This window comes from Podarcis erhardii (assembly GCF_964252035.2).
Source record: "Podarcis erhardii genome assembly, chromosome: 1".
NCBI classification, from domain to species: domain Eukaryota; kingdom Metazoa; phylum Chordata; class Lepidosauria; order Squamata; family Lacertidae; genus Podarcis; species Podarcis erhardii.
In genome coordinates this window covers 102,796,498-102,812,942 of record NC_138497.1, presented here as the reverse complement: position 1 = coordinate 102,812,942, position 16,445 = coordinate 102,796,498, and the positions used below count along the sequence as shown (strand labels likewise).

The 16,445-nt window shown below is 41.5% G+C and overlaps 1 long non-coding RNA gene across 1 annotated transcript in view; it reads left to right on the top strand.

Annotated features, from left to right (window-relative positions):
• Positions 1-257: 257 nt before the first annotated feature.
• Positions 258-16,445, top strand: part of LOC309348656 — a 16,734-nt gene continuing 546 nt past the window's right edge. The window contains exons 1-3 of the long non-coding RNA XR_014159507.1: positions 258-364; positions 13,145-13,198; positions 16,114-16,445. The exon at positions 16,114-16,445 is cut by the window's right edge and continues 546 nt beyond it. This is a non-coding gene — a long non-coding RNA (uncharacterized lncRNA). The remainder of the gene's footprint in view (positions 365-13,144; positions 13,199-16,113) is intronic.

Sequence of the window (16,445 nt, the reverse complement as noted above, 5' to 3'; positions counted from 1 at the left end):
CACTCCACAATAAATGAAAGATAGGTAACAATAAAAACAGTGTTACATCTGAGAAAAAGAGGAATAAATAGGCCAAAGGGTTGGTCTCTTCGTTGAGGATAACCATCAAAACACCTAAAGGTAATGGAAAGATTTGAGTCCAAGATAAAACATATAGCAGGCAGAAAGGGTGTTATACTATGAGATTCTATTTTAGTTTTTAGCTTTTCTCCTCAGAAGTGCAGTTTCCCATTTAAGTACTGAATAAATGTTTCCACTTTTTTCCAGTTATACCATATTCCAGAGGTGACAAACATGATGTTTGCCTGCAGGCCAGATCTGGAGATGCTCCTTTTCCTGCAGGCCATTTTGACAAGGAAATATGGTGGGTAAGCTAATCAACTTTTTGGTGAATCAGTACCTGTTGGAACTTGATGGAAGCCAAAATTATAACAATCAGGCATTGCCACACATATCTTTTAGCACAGGATTTCAGTTTTGCATAATCAAATCAAGTCCAAAGAAGTTACAATTTAAAAGCAACTAAGATGTAACTAGGGATGGAAGAAACTGATACTTTTTATTCTCTCGGTTTCTAATTTTTTCAATGTCTCAGTTCTCCACAGTTCTGCTGAAAGATGTAATTTTTAAAAAGTCATGAAAATTCTGCATCGTTTTAGTGCCGATTTTTCACAATAAGCACACTTTGCAAGCAGTTTTTACTATTATATACATTTTTTGCAGGCATTTTATTGTGCATTTTGTACATTTTTTCACTAATATATTCATCTGCATGCATGCTCTCCCCTAATATATGCATCTTTGTAAACAATGGTTGGTTGGAGAACTACATTGCAAAATTCAGACAAGCGCAAATTTTGAAGGCTGGTTGTGTTTTGGTTATTATATCGGTTTGGAAGGCAGAAATTTTATAGACTCAGCTTTAAATGTGAACTGAATTTGATTCCTCCCCCATCCATAGGTGCAACAGAGTGAGGGGCTTCATGAGTGGCAATTCCCTACCAGTTTGAAAGTGTGAAATATTGGAGATGATATGAGAGGGCTACTATGAAAAAAGAAAGAAAAGAAGAACCCCAAAAAATCATAATCCGTCATCCCAGTGGCGTAGCGTGGGGGGTGCAGGGGGGCCGGCCGCACCGGGTGCAACATCTGGGGGTTAGGGTTAGGGAGTGCAAATCCACAGGTTAGGGGGCGCAAATCCACGGGTTAGGGGGCGCAAATTACTTGCCTTGCCCCGGGTGCTGACAACCCATGCTACGCCACTGCGTCATCCATATTTTGCAATATGGAAGGCTACATGTAATTATGTCCAATGGTTTCCCAAAGTGTTTGTGTTCAAGACAATGACTCTACGATCAGATATTGCTCAATAAGTGCACTTAGGACTGCAGCCAATGAGTTTTAAGTAGTCTTCATTGACAACAAAAGGGGAAATTGCCAAGGAAAAATAAGTAGCCAGAGCCTGTATTGTAATCAATATTTATGCTGAGAAGCCAAATGAAACCTGCACAGAAAGTTCAAAGGGCAACCCCTCCCCCTAAAAAAAATATCCTGTGTTGTTTCATGTATCCTGGTCACCCATATGTAGAGTACATAAGCTTCTTGGTTTATTATTTTCAATTTATTCTTTTTCTAATGCATGCTACCTCTGAAGTCTCTGTCAGACACCTCCAAATCTGAGTATTTTGTGAGAATATGCTCAGGAAATAGAAGAGAGCAACTGAATACTTTAGATATTTGCTGTTTAAGTGATTTTTTAAAAATAATAATAATAATTTTGCTTTCACTAGCAAACCCTTTCTGAGTGCCTTTTGGGCAGCAATGGTGTTTTGTTGCAATAGGAAGCTGGAGCTGACTTATATTTTCAAAGAAGCTGATTATAAGTTGGAAGACGATTGAGCCAATCCTTATTGGCAGAGGCTTTGCCCTGTGAGGGATCTGTGCTCTCTGGTGGGAAAAAGTAAGCAATTTCAGAAGCACTAATTCAGAAAAAGTTAGCTGTGCTTAAGTGCCACTGAAATAAATAGAACAACTTATGTAGATGGAAAGGAGCAAAAAGCTGAATCTCTTCATCCCTTCACTGAAAAAGACATAACTTCCATAGCAAAATACAACAATAAAACAACAATCTTTTTCTTGCATTTCTATACATCTGCAAAGCTTAATTTGTTGCTTTTCTTGTATTTCCATGGGTTACTCTTTTTTCCAGTTCTCTTTTGTCACAAAAAAAGAATATTCACATAGTGTTGTTTATAAATAATATAACGAATGCAGCATGAATTGTGTGTGTGTCCATGCGTGTGTGTGTGTGTGTGTATGTGTATGTACACACAGAGAGAGAGGAAAAAGAGGAAATGAGATAAATATTATAATCATTAAATTATATAATTTATTCATTCATTATTGTTGATGACCAGTTTTGTTTTGCACCCCGGGGACCTTTGAAAACAGCTTCTCAGTCTGAACCAGGAAGTGACCTATCTAGACAATAAGATGGATCATTCGTGTGTGTGTGTGTGTGTGTGTGTGTGTAATTTTCAAACAAGCCGGACCACCTCCTGGCCTTACTCTTGTACTCCTGCTGTCCCTCATGCACAATGGACACATCTGGGGGACCCTGCTAAGTGTGGACCATTGATTTTTTTTTTTTACTTGTCTGAAGTATAGTTGGGAGGGGGGGCATTAAAATGGCATCCCTACTTGTACCCTGAAATGGTATTTCCCATTTTATTACTTCATTTTACTGCTTAGAAATAGGGCATGGAAGCTATAATTAGATGACTGCTTACAACACTCTCAGTAGAATGTTAAACAGGAAATCTATTAGAGAGAAATTTCCATATATAGCTATTTGAAAGCCCTTTATTGGGGGTGGCAGAGTGAATGGGCATTGAACAATACAATACTACCCTCTTGGAAATGTTAGGTGCTACCACAAACCCAAGTGATAATATAAAAATCAACAAGTGTATTTGTAATTCTTTGTCAGGCAAAATGTCTTATGGGGTAGAAAGAACTAAAGAGAGGACATATGAAAAGAAGCAAGTGTGGTTTTCATAAATAATGACTGTTGTTTCTTTTCCCCACCATAGATTTTCAAGTTTTTCATTCACTTTGATTTAAGTCCTCTCTATGGATAATATACTGGAGAACAATGAACTTTTTCATTGCTTTAAAAAATGTGCTCTTAATGTACTCACTGGGGTTTTCCCAACCCACAGAGCTTTGGTACAAAGAGTAATTATGATCCGATATGAAATGAACTATCAATGGAAGACATTTTTAGATACTACTTAATCATGCAGCATTTACTATCTCTGTCTGTCAAGACTGATAAAGAGAACAAAACGTTATAGAGAAACATGTTAACTTAAGACAGCAGCAGCAAATACTTTTTGAAGGGAGACCATTTGTGGGGCTGAATTCTGTGTTCACTGAATTCTTTGCTACGGAATTATGATTTACTGGGTTGGATCCAGAATGTGTCTTCCACAAACAGAAGGGCTTATTCTGTTCACAGCAGAGCTTCCCCCTGGAGGAAGGCAGAGGGGAGGTAATTTTTGCCAATTTCCCCTGCACTGCCACCTCCCAGAATGCTCCAAAGAGTCCCCAACACTCAGCTTGTCAAGAGCCATAGGTGGTTTCTGTCAAGGAACCAGTAAAAATGTTCTTCCCCCTTCCACTGAGCCTCTTGGGCTTGCCCATTGGAAGGTCAGCAATTGGAATCCCCACGACAGGGTGAGCTTCCATTGCTCTGTCCCTGCTCATGCCAACCTAGTAGTTTGAAAGCATGCCAGTGCAAGTAGATAATTAGGTACCGCTGCAGCGGAAAGGTAAACAGCATTTCTGTGCACTCTGGCACTCGTCATGGTCCTCCATGCACCAGTAGCGGTTTAGTCCTGCTGGCCACATGACCTGGAAAGCTGTCTGTGGACAAATGCCGTCTCCCTCGGCCTGAAAGTGAGATGAGCGCCACAACCCCGTAGTCGCCTTTGATTGGACTTAACCATCCAGGGGTCCTTTACCTTTCACCTTTACCCTACAGTTTCCAAGGATATCAAGAGGCAGGACCCCATGAAGACACATCTACCATGGGAAATGATCTATAATGAAATTAAGAAAATCCTTAAGTGGACATTTGCAAAGAAACCGGAGGCTTTTCTCTTGGGTATGGTCGGCCAATTGGTACCAAAGAAAGATAGGACTTTTTTCATGTATGCAACTACAGCAGCAAGAATTCTCTTGGCAAAGTATTGGAAGATGCAAGAATTACCTACTCTGGAAGAATGGCAGACGAAGGTGATTGAATTTATGGGACTGGCAGAGATGACCGGCAGAATCCGTGATCAGAGGAGAGAGACAGTGGAAGAGGACTGGAAAAAATTTAAAATATATCTTAAGAACTGCTGTAAAATTTCAGACTGATAAAATGTCAAGGGGTAAGAAACAGAGAATTATAGCTGTAAATGTTTAAGTTAAGAGAACCTGAGGGAAGTTAAATATAGAAATGGAATGAAGGATTGCTAAAAAATTGGAAACAAGGGTGCAGTGAAGGGGAGGTATGGGGAAGTCATGTGTTGTTTGTGAATGTTTTTATTTGTGTGTTTTTTGTTTATGAAAATTAATAAAAATTATTTTTTAAAAAAGAAGACACATCTACCAGTTTGTAGTTATCTGCAGAGGGTTTGTGCTTTCATGGCAACACAACAGACCTCCCTGGTGGTACCATTTTACGGATCTTTAGGTCGCTATTGGGGAGGCACTTTCTCAGTGTGCTAGCTGGCGTACTGGAGTTTTCTGCTTAGACCATATCAGGAACAAAATGCAGGCTTCTTATTACCTGGGATGGTCTCCAGATCTGTGTCCATCTCACTAGGTCGGTGCCTCAAAGCTTTCCCATCCTTTCCCTCCACCCTAGGGCCCACCACATGCTGATTTCTCACTTAACCATCCAGGGGTCATTTACCTTTACCTTTACATGAGTGCAGAACCTGTAACTCTCTGGATGTTGGTAAATTAAAGCCTTCTAGGACTTCTACATCAATGGTAAATTTGCACCTATTTGACAATGTCCAGGAATCATTTCAATTTGCATACTTAGAGCTATCTAAATTCTGATCCGCAAATGCAGATTTGATTATGTGGGGCAGAACAGGCTATATAGTTTGCTGGAAAATTCTCCTGCTCCCACCCCACCCCACCCCCACCCCAGACCATTCTGTGGCCATTTTGGGTGAGGGACGGTAAAGAAATCTCTTAAATAAATAACTACATACAACATTTTTGGTCATCTCATAATGCTAAGGTGAGCTCAAAATCATGCACCAAAATTCTAGAGTGCTCTGAAGTGCTCTGAGAATGAGGCAGAAAAAATGAAACTTATTTTGCAGTTGGAGAAAGTGGAGGACAGATTTCAGAACAGCACTAGTTGCAGTTCCTATGAGAATGATACCATATTGTTCCATAAATCTAGCAGGAGCAGATCTACCAGTGTTAGGCCAAAAGCCTTGTCTTTTCTTCAGCATCATGAAACTGTTTTAAATTCCAAGCCAAGGTTTTCATCCCCAGAGAAGATGAGCAATTACACTTTACCCAACTTGTGTAAACATTTGTATGTGTGAGCGTTTCATTGTGAGTGCATGCTAACACAGGGAAGCTCAGAAGTTGCTTAGGTAAAAAGATAGCAGAGGGACAAACCTCTCCACAGCTCTGCTTCTGTTCCATAATTTAACAATGGGCCAGCGTTTGCAAAGAAATTAGAATGCTGCAGGAGCCAGGTATCCCTTGGAGATGTTGTATATTGTCTTGGTATATAAAAGAACCCTCCAATGATAAAGGAGAAGGACCGAATTATTACTGCTTTCCATGCTAATCTGAACTCAGGGACTAACACACTTTGGATGGTTTCATGACTCTGGCAGTAATTAATTCACCTCTTACTTCCTCAAAAAGTGATGGAATTAATTTTGAAAACTAAAATTAATTTGGCACTGAGAGATATAGAAGTGTTACGAGCTACCTGGCAATCATTTAGAGGTCCTCTTGGATGCTGCTCTGAAAGGCTTTCTTTGCCGTCCCCGCTGGCTCCCCAAACACCATGATTTGCAAAATAAATCATTTCCTTTCTGACCCAGTGTGAAAATGCTTCCAAGAGCATTTTTCTAACATATCTTTACCTTGATGGGACACAATCCAAAATGTAAGAGAGAGCAAACCATTGGACTGTTTTGCAAAGCAAATAGAAAAACAGCATGAAGGCCCTTAGGACAGAGGTTAATGAACATAAAGATGCTTTTATAAAGCAAAGTGAATTTGTCTTGCCTTACTTTAAAAAAAAACAAAACTTTGGAGATTGCCATTAATCAAGGGTTATCAACATGGTACCCACAGGTGTATCTGCAGAGGCCTTTACTGGTACCCACCAGGGTTGCTGGTTCACAAGTTGCAGCTGTCAAGTCAGGGACAGACTATGGTGATCCATGTGGCAAGTCTCCACTGTGTCTGTAAAAATACAGTTAAAAATCATACAGCATCTAGCACAGTGCATTACAACAGGTGGAAAAAATATATGGTCCACCAAGACCCTCAGCAATTTTCAAGTGGTCCATGGGAGGAAAGGATTGGAAATTACTGCTCTAACAAGTTTCCTGATGGATTGCTGCATTGTGTTATACATTGGCCTGACCTTAAAGATAATATGGACGCTTCCATTAGTGAAGAATTCAGTTGCTACAATTCTGGCAGATACAGCCAGTGTCCTTAACACTGCACCTGTTTTGAAAGATCTCCATTAGCCACCTCAACATTTCTGGGTCCAGTTTAAGGTGCTGGTGCTTGCTATAATTACCCTATACTGTATGGCTTTGGGGGAGTGAAGGAAATGAACTTTGCTGTTATAGATGGTTTGCCTGGACTTTGCTTTTATAGGCCTTTGCGTATTATATGGGAAGGCATATCTTACTTGTCTGAACATTTGGTGAGCTGTAGACTTCCATTGCTATACCTGACTTACCCTGAGGCTCAAACGGAAAAGGCAGTAGAACTCTATTATGTATGTGGGAGGCGGCACATCTCTTGTCTGAAGGCAAGGAAATTAAAAGGCTCCAATACTTCATTTTGCCTGTAACCTGCTGGGTGGAGCTGGTGATGTGTAGGGAGCAGGTGAGCAGAGTCTGTATCTGCAGGTAGGTAGCCTGGAGGCATTTATCTCAAGGTGGGACTCCTGAGACATCAAAACCTTTTGTATTCCTGCTAAGAAAGACTTCAGGAAATAGGTACAGTGTTACCTTGGGTTAAGAACTTAATTCGTTCTGGAGGTCCGTTCTTAACCTGAAACTGTTCTTAACCTGAGGTACCACTTTAGCTAATGGGTCTTCCCGCTGCCGCTGCACTACCTAAAAACTTGTTTCTGTCTTAGTAAACTTGTTGTTTCTGAAGCCTATAATTTATCTGATGGCACAAGTTCTAACATAGGGAAAGGGTGAGCAAACAGAGAGGTGTAGTGAGATCTCCCTTCCCTAGGTGGCAGTGGACTCTGGGTGGATGGGAGCTGTCTGTCAGAGGGGCAAATACCTAGAGCAGTGGTTCCCAATTAGCTAATTACTGAGGACCCCCTATTTTTCAAAAGCCAAGCCACGGACCCCCTACTTTTGAAAAATTTGATAACTTTATTGTAGCCTATGCAAAGCAATTTTTTGAAGAAAATGTGGGGTAGCCCCTAATTTTATTCAAGTGGGCACCCTGTCCCTTTTAATAGAAGTATGTTATGCTTCATTAAAAGGAAGAGGCATTTTCTGCAGTGGAACCCTGATTTTAGGGTACTCTCCCTAAGAAGGAACATTCAACACTGACATTACAAGCTTTTTATGTGAGATGTTTCTGCTAGGGGCCCTTCCTTCTCTGCCCAGGCATTGTGGGATATTTGATTTATTTTTATTTTTGGAACTGTGTTCTATACATTAAAAAAACAAAATATTGTGGAGGTGGGGAGTTCACACATTTGTACACTACCCTAGAATCTTTTGATTTAAGGTAGTTAAGACATCTTTTATATAAATAAATGTGAAATGTAACCATTGAAAAGCCATTTAATGAAGCTGTAGACAGATTTTAAACATACTAGCATTAGACACCTGAGATTTATCCTTCTTTCTCAAGAGTGAAAAGGAGGCACCAGGCCCTCCATCCCATTGTCATAGCAAAGCAAAACTGGGTAGAGGAACGGCACTCAGCTGAATAAAAGGAGGCAGCCTGTATTAGGCAAGATGGGTGGGCATAGTAGAAGCCCTTATAGTAGAAGGGAGATGCTAAGATTTTCTAGATTACCAGTCTGCTAAGGAGAGTTCGGATCATTGGTTTCCACTTTCTAAACACACCTCCATCCTTTAAAAGATCCAATGAAATTAATACATATATACATACATAATTTTATTTCTATGCCACCTTTCCACAGTTCAAACTATACTCAAGGCAGCTTACAGCACGAAAAAGTACATAACTACAGCATAACAAAAGTAGTGATAAACAATAAGCAAAACATTTAAAAGAATACACAACCCAACTGAACAATGTTCACATAAATCACAACAAGATCTATACAAAGATACAAGAAACTAACAGCAGCAACCGCCTCCCACAACCGCCCACAACACTCCAGTCTAAGAGTCTGTTCAGAAGCCTCAACTTTGGTCGTTGGAGTCAGTCAGGGCCCCAGCCTCCCAGCCCAGGTGGGAAAATGTCTGCAAGGCAGGGAGCAGGTCTTCCAGGATGGACTCTGGCCTCTTCAGCAGCACCAGACCCTTCCTCAAAAACAGACAGTTCCCAAAGGCCTGTTGGAATAGATAGGTCTTCAGCTGTTGATGGAAGGACAGCAAGGAGGGAACCAATCTAACTTTTCTAGGGAGGGAATTCCAGAGTCTGGGAGCAGCCACCAAGAAGACCCTCTCCCATGTCTCTACCAAATGTGCCTGTGAGGGTGGCAGGGCCAAGATAGACTGGACCTAAGCCATAGCAGAGAGAGTAGGAAGTTTATTTGAAGACTTCCAGTTTGTGGCACCTGATTTTAGCCTGGGGTTCAGAGCAAGACCCTCCCTTCTGAACTGTGTAAGTGTAAGGGGTGGTTACAGAGAGACTTCGGCATGTGGTGAAGACATCTCACAATAGCTTCACACCACGTTGTCACGCATATACCAAGCCAACATTTTTATGTTTTACCCAAATGACTGGTTCATGTATTTGCAGAGCTTTGGGCTGTGTGTTCAATGCGCCCCATGTTATCGTTCAGATATGGTGTAAACATTTGTTTTGTACCTCTACTCGCTAGCAATATAAACTTTGTCTGACATTGCCTCTGGGTGTTAAGATTGGCTCTCCCCTGCTTGTTACTCCTTTATGACCTAAGAAAACACATTCTTGGTACCAATTAAAATTCTTGATTATTGGTCATACCACTTCATAAAAATCACAGCACTTTGGATTAATTGTAGTTTAGCTATTTTGGAGCTAAAAAAACATGATATAACTCCAAGTTATTATGATGTCATTTGCCACTAGAATTAATGGGAAGAGGTTCTCACCACAGCTATAGGGGGAAAATAATACACAATTAAAGCATGTTCAGAAGAAATAATTCAAACAATGAAGTAACTTCCTAGATTGGTTTTAACTAACCTATTTGTCAGCTTTAAAACTGAAAAAAGATGTCAGGGTTTTAGTGAGTTTGAATTGTGTGTTGCATTAATGTTCATTTTTTTAAAAAGTATCAGTTTAGATAAACCAGACACATAAACCCAAATAGCACAGAAAATAATGAGTGCAAACCCCAAATAAGCTTCTGCAGAGAAATTTGAATTTACTCATCAAAGGATTTATGTTTCAAGCTAAATTAAACAGATGGCTGCAAAACTCACCAAAAGTGAAATCAAAGACAATCTGATGGATAAACGCACAACCTGATTTGTATTGATTTCTCCTTTTCAGTTACTTTATATTTAAACATCTGTAAAGCCACTTTACTTTATATTTAAACATCTGTAAAGCCACATCCTGCTGTCCCTCAAGACAAAACTTGCATTCATTTCCAAAAGAATTTGGTGCTTCTTAAACATGGCAAGAGATCTTCATTTAAATCAGAAGAGATATCGGCGTAATCCCATGCATGTTTACTAAGAGCAGTCCCACAATGGGGCTTATACAGAATAGAACAGAATAGTGCACAGGATCACAGCCACAATAAGTTCCAAATGTTAACAGTGGGTTAACATGTTTACCTACTGAATTCAGAAGGACATACTTCCTAGTAAATGTGTTAGGATTGCATCCTACTTTTAATGTTCACAAATACAGTGGTGCCCCGCAAGACGAATGCCTCGCAAGACGAAAAACTCGCTAGACGAAAGAGTTTTCCATTTTTTGAGTCGTTCCACAAGACAAATTTCCCTATGGGCTTGCTTCGCGAGACGAAATGTCTTGCAAGTTCTTGCGAGTTTGTTTCCTTTTTCTTAAAGCCGCTAAGCCGCTAAGCCGTTAATAGCCGCTAAGCCGCTAATAGCCGTGCTTCGCAAGACAAAAAAAACCGCAAGACGAAGAGACTCACGGAATCCATTAATTTCGTCTTGCGAGGCACCACTGTAAATGAGCATCATTTATTACATGATGTTATAAGAGGGGGGGGACAAGACCAATACCTGCTGATCCACTATATGGAGGGGCTTTGGGAGAAGCAGGAGCTTTCCTACTACCAGGGAGGAGCCCAATGTATCTGCCCAAACAGCACAAAATCTATGGCTGGTGGTATCCACACTGGCGGTAGTCAGCAGAAACCTCCAAATTGGGATGCTGTGGGGCAGGAGAGAAGGCAAGTCCTCTTCACGGCATCAGCCTGGAAGTTACCATGGGAAAGGGGCATTTTTCTTGCTCCCCACCTTTTGCCCTGGCCCTGCTTAGATTGCCTGTGTATGACAGCAACTAGGGGTGATGTATGAATGACATTTTCCTCCTCTCAGAACAGTGGTCTTTAATGCAATTTCCACAAAGCAAGAAGTATTTCCTTGAGGAAAGACATCTATATCCCAGTTTACAATTATTATCTTTATTTTACTTCAGCTTTCCACCCCAAAGACCTTCAAGGCAGCTCTTTGACAACTGTGTGTTTATTACACTTAAACTCTGGTCATGAAAATGGCACGAAAGGTTCTGAGATGTGATACCCACTGAATCTGGCAACCTTTTCCTAATATCAGTTTCTATAAAGCCACCTTTTGCAGGGTTTTCTGTGTCCTTTTCCAATAAGAAACTTTGATAGTCTCTTTACTATTACTCTCCAGTAAAAGTAAGACAAGTCTGCAACAAATTCAATAGGAGCCATGACTCTGCTTAGTACAAATCAGGAAAATGGAGACTCATTATATTGGCAGGTAAGACAGAGCGGCAACCAACTCAGCAGAGCTTTCTGTTCTAAGCAGCTAATGTGATGCCAATCTTTTTAAACAAGCCAGTGGCAAATTGGTAGGGAAAAAATCCTTAAGAACAGACTAGTTAGACAGGTATAAATATTATATGTTCAGAATGAGTCATTATAGATTTTCATTTAAAAAAACAAAAGCAAATCAGAGCTCACAAATTATTTGTCGTGTTTTATTGCTGCATGGTAATGTGCTTTTTAAAATACAGTTTTATGGAATTTTAGTTAATTATTTGTAAGCTGCTCTGAGTGCTGTATGCCCCCCCCAAAAAAAAACCTGTCCTACCCAAACAAATAAACAAACTTGTTTGTTTTTAATCCCTACAATTGTTTTAGGAGATCTTGGCAAGCTTAGCTACATAGAACTGTGCTGGAATGCATTCCTCTCTTGTTAACCTTCTGTCCAATTGCAGCTGGTGAAGTGGTTCTCAATTCAATATCAAGGTCAGCTACTGCATGACAACCACTGGTACCGAGTAGTGGAGGGGCGGGAGGCCAGAGCTCCCCAAAAATGACAGATGGAAGGGCCCCCACCCCCAGAGTTCCACAGATTTTAAGGACAGCAATTTCATGTTTGAGCTCCTTAAGGACCCTAGGGTATATGCCGTCCAAACCTAATAATTACCTACCTTGCATTATGTAAGTTAGCCTTAGAAAGTCATCTTTTTGTTACCTCTATTAACTTAGATTTCCCCCACCCACAAATGGTCCTCATATAGCATCTCCCTAACATCTTGTCCCAGTGCTTCCTATTTACCAGAGAAGCTGATCTTCTTAACTAGAACTAGAGCAGGCATCCCCAAACTCGGCCCTCCAGATGTTTTGGGACTACAACTCCCATCATCCATAGCTGACAGGACCAGTGGTCAAGGATGATGGGAATTGTAGTCCCAAAGCATCTGGAGGGCTGAGTTTGGGGATGCCTGAACTAGAGTAATGATGGGTAAAGAAGAATTAAAGATTAGAGAGAGGGTGGTTACTGCAGTTAGTTCAAATTCATCGGGCTGGTCAGCATTAGAGCTTGTCAATAGCACACAATATTTTTCTTATGAGAACAGGGTCCAGGGATGTGGAGGGATGAAGAACTTGGTGCCACAAGTTCCCACCCCCTCTATTGTGCTATAGCTGTCACGCCACACAGTACTAATTTGAACAGGGTTTTCAGCCATAGAGCATCACCCACTAGTCTGCTGAGTTCTGGATATTGGCTGAATGAGATACAGGTTTAACAACAGTGTTTTTCCCCCTGATCTATCCAGCTCTGCAGTAGGCTAAATGTCTCAGATTTCAGCACATTTCAGACTCACATATTGCTCCCTGATGCATCGTAGAGTTACTCCCCAAGTACATAGCCTAAGTGCTGTACACACATATGCTCTCTCCTTCTCTCCCTTTTGCTGACAAAACAGCATGACTGACACTTTCTGCAGAGGACTGGAATTCCATTAAAATAGAACTGCTGCACCTTCCCCCTAGCAGCAGAAGGGCGAGGGTGTTCAGGATGCAATATTTTGTCCTTAAAAAGCATGGCAGTGCTTCGCTGCGAACAATGTACCAATGCCTCTTTTTTCTTCATGCCGAGGATTTTAAAAATCACAAGAAGTTAAACAATATATATATTCTGCAATGGGAGAATCCCAATACTTCAGATCAACTATGCAATTCTTTGATTTGTTTATTTAGATTTCTTTAACCCACCAATCCCAGGAAACCTCCAGGATGAAAATGATGTGGCAGGTGAGAAAATTTGTCCATGTAAACCTGATAGGGGTCTGAGCTGGTGATGACTGACCAAGAGATCTTGCGATTGCAGTGGACTTCTCAATGACACCACTCAGCCAGTGGGTGGCAACTGTGAAAAGAAATACAAATTCTGTGCTCAGAATCATATTCTGTGTTAGGAATTCTGTGCTTAGAAACTGCCAATATTGTGGAGCTTTTATACAACTCCACAATTATACAACCATAGTGCAACCATACTTTGAATACTATGTACATCACCAAAGGTATATTTTAGAGCTGGAAGCAGTGATGAAAAAGGATAACCAAAACTGCTAGAGCAACTACCCTGTGAGGAACAGTTACAAAATGTGGGGCTTTTCCTTTGCGTGGACAGGCGGAGTCCCCAGATCCCGCGCGGTCCCCCCGTCATGTGGAATAACGACTCAAGACAACGTGCTATGGGATTAAATTGGCCACAACTTTATTAAATTTCAAATGTGGGTAGACCTTGGCTCAGGCATTGGGCGTTCTCCCTCCCCAGTCCCCAGCCGGGGACCTAGGGAGCATCAGGGTTATCCAGTGTGTGTGGGGGGGGATGGGCCGGCTCTGGAGAACATATGTTCAAGCAGAGATAGCCGCCCCCGTTGCGCCGCCGCCGCAGGGGAGAGCAATGACGACCTTTCGGCGTACGGTCAAAGCCTCCCTTCAGAAAACCCCTTTAACGGGGAACCCTGGTATCGCCGCTGCAAAGAGGAAGATGGACTAAAAGATCCAGGTAAGATCCTCCCTCTATTGTGTGGGCAGGTAATCCCTCCCCTACCTGGCCTGGTCTCCTTGGCAACGCTTCCCCCAGGTGGGATTGGACAACTGACTGAGGTAGGCGGAGACCTTCAGGTATCCCACCTGAGGGAAGGCAAAGCCAAGCCTATGCTGTTGGAGCCACTCCAGATCTAGGGGCTGCACGCATCCACACAAAGGGCGCCCCCCGTTTTAAGCGGGGGGCGGGCATTAGCAGGTGGGAAGGTGACTGAAGGGGAAATGCGAGAGGTTTATAAAATTATTTGTGGTGTGGATATAGTGGGTCCTCTCCCCTAATACTAAAACCTGACATTCTCCAGTGAAGCTGAATGGTGGGTGATTCAGGACTGACAAATGGAAGTCCTTTTTCACACAGTGCTATGGAATTCACATTGACAGGATGTGGTAATGGCCACCAACTTAGATGGCTTTAAAAGGGGATTAGGCAAATTCAGGGAAGATTAACCATGACAGCTATATGCTACCTCCAGGATCAGACGCAGCATAACTGTAGAGACAAAATACTGGGGAACAACAGTGGGAAGATCCATTGCTGTCCTGTCCAGGCATCTGGTTGGCCACTGTGGGAAACAGGAAGCAGGACTAGATAGACCTTTGGTCTGATTTAGTAGGCCTCTATTTATGTTTTTCTCTCTGGAAAGATGAAGCTACCAGACCATTTTGGTTCATTGAGTTCAGTACTGTATGCTCTGATTGACAGCAGCTCTCAGACCTCTGCAGTCCTGGTTTCTGAAATCATTTTACAGGGGATGGCAGGAATCAAACTGGGAGCTTTGTGCAAGTAGAGCAAATGTCCCACTACTGAGCTGTGGCCGAATGATCTATTGGACCACTTTTGCTCATGGAATTATTGACTGCTCCAGACAACCTATTTATTGAGCATTCAGTCTTGCTTGCCCAAAGTTTACGCAGAGATTAAGTTGCATCCCATCTTCGTATAGCATCCAAGGGTGATGGGAATTGTAGTCCACAACCTTTGAGGAAAACCTGCCCTACAGAGTAAACATGGAATTCTTATCAGGCCCAGACAAAAAAGAAAAGGACAGCCCATTAAGGGTAATGTGTCCTGCCAACATTACTTAAAACATGAAACCAGAGTTCAGTGTAAACATGCTTGCATATGGGATTATCACTGTTCAATGTGTACATATTTATCTATTTGTTCATGCATTCAGCCAACCTTATTATGCATACCCTGCATAAAAACTATGCATACATTGCAGAGTTACTGTGTTCAACACTTTGCACAGACATGTGTACCTGTGAACATGCAACCACCACCCCAGATTTATTTGAGTTTCCTCACACATTTGGGTGTCAACATGGATACACTCATTTTTACAACCGCTTGTACAAATATGCATAGAGCATCACATCTGCAGGGGGCTAGATGTTTTTAGGATGAAGTGTCTTGACAACATTGGCGGGTAAGCTATGGTATTAGGCACTAATTCAGCCCCCGGCTGGCCGGCTCGTGAGGAAAAAGGTGTACCAATTAACTGGATACAGCTGGAAAGAACAATCTCACTTCTCTTCTTTAGACTTCCCATTCCCTCGTCAATAACTTGTGCAGTAAAAGCCTTCAGTCTGCTTGGGATAGAGATTGTCTGTTTGCATTTCTTCATTGCTCAACACACAGAATCCAGATTTCAGATGGGGCCTCCGAGGACTCGTATAACACAAATAATAATAACAGAACAGAATCCTATATAGTCCGGTGACTCACTCACGGAGGGAAAAATATAATTATGGAGCTTTAGGGCCTTGCTGTTCTCTGCCTTTTTCTTTTTTCTTTCAAAATTGTGGCTCAAATGGGTGGGATGTGGGTGGGGGAGAAATTGTATAAATTTAGGTTGGCCTGTGCTTCCTAGACACCATCGCTTTATGCGAATTATTGCTGTTTATTTCTCCCTATAAATTAAAAACGAGCAAAAATTATTTGACAAAAAAATGGCAGTGAAATATAAAATAGTTTGACATTGTTCCTTTTCTTTTCTTTTTGGACATGTGAATATAACTAACGAGACTTCACATGAATCATTAGCACATCAGATACGGTTACCCCAGGCAGCTCTAACATATCTATATATACATCCTCCTTTGTATTTCAGGATTTCTCTTTCCAGACACATGTAAAAAGAAGAAAAAGAAAAAGCATACAGGGCTGAAACAAAAAACAAAACAGATACAGATGACACTTGAAAGCATCGCAGATCCCAATTAAATGAACAGTGAAACTATTAAGTATTCTCATTACGTTTGTTCTCTAAAGACATTCACCTTGATCTAGAGCCTTGTTCAGTTCAATGGGTGGGAGAGTTCCGTTAGTGCAAAGGAACACCCACACAAGAGTTGAAGCCACCATGGAAATAAATGCAAAACATTTCCTTTGTGCTGTGTGAATAGGCAGGTCCTGCTTGCACAGAAGAAAACCCGTGGTCAC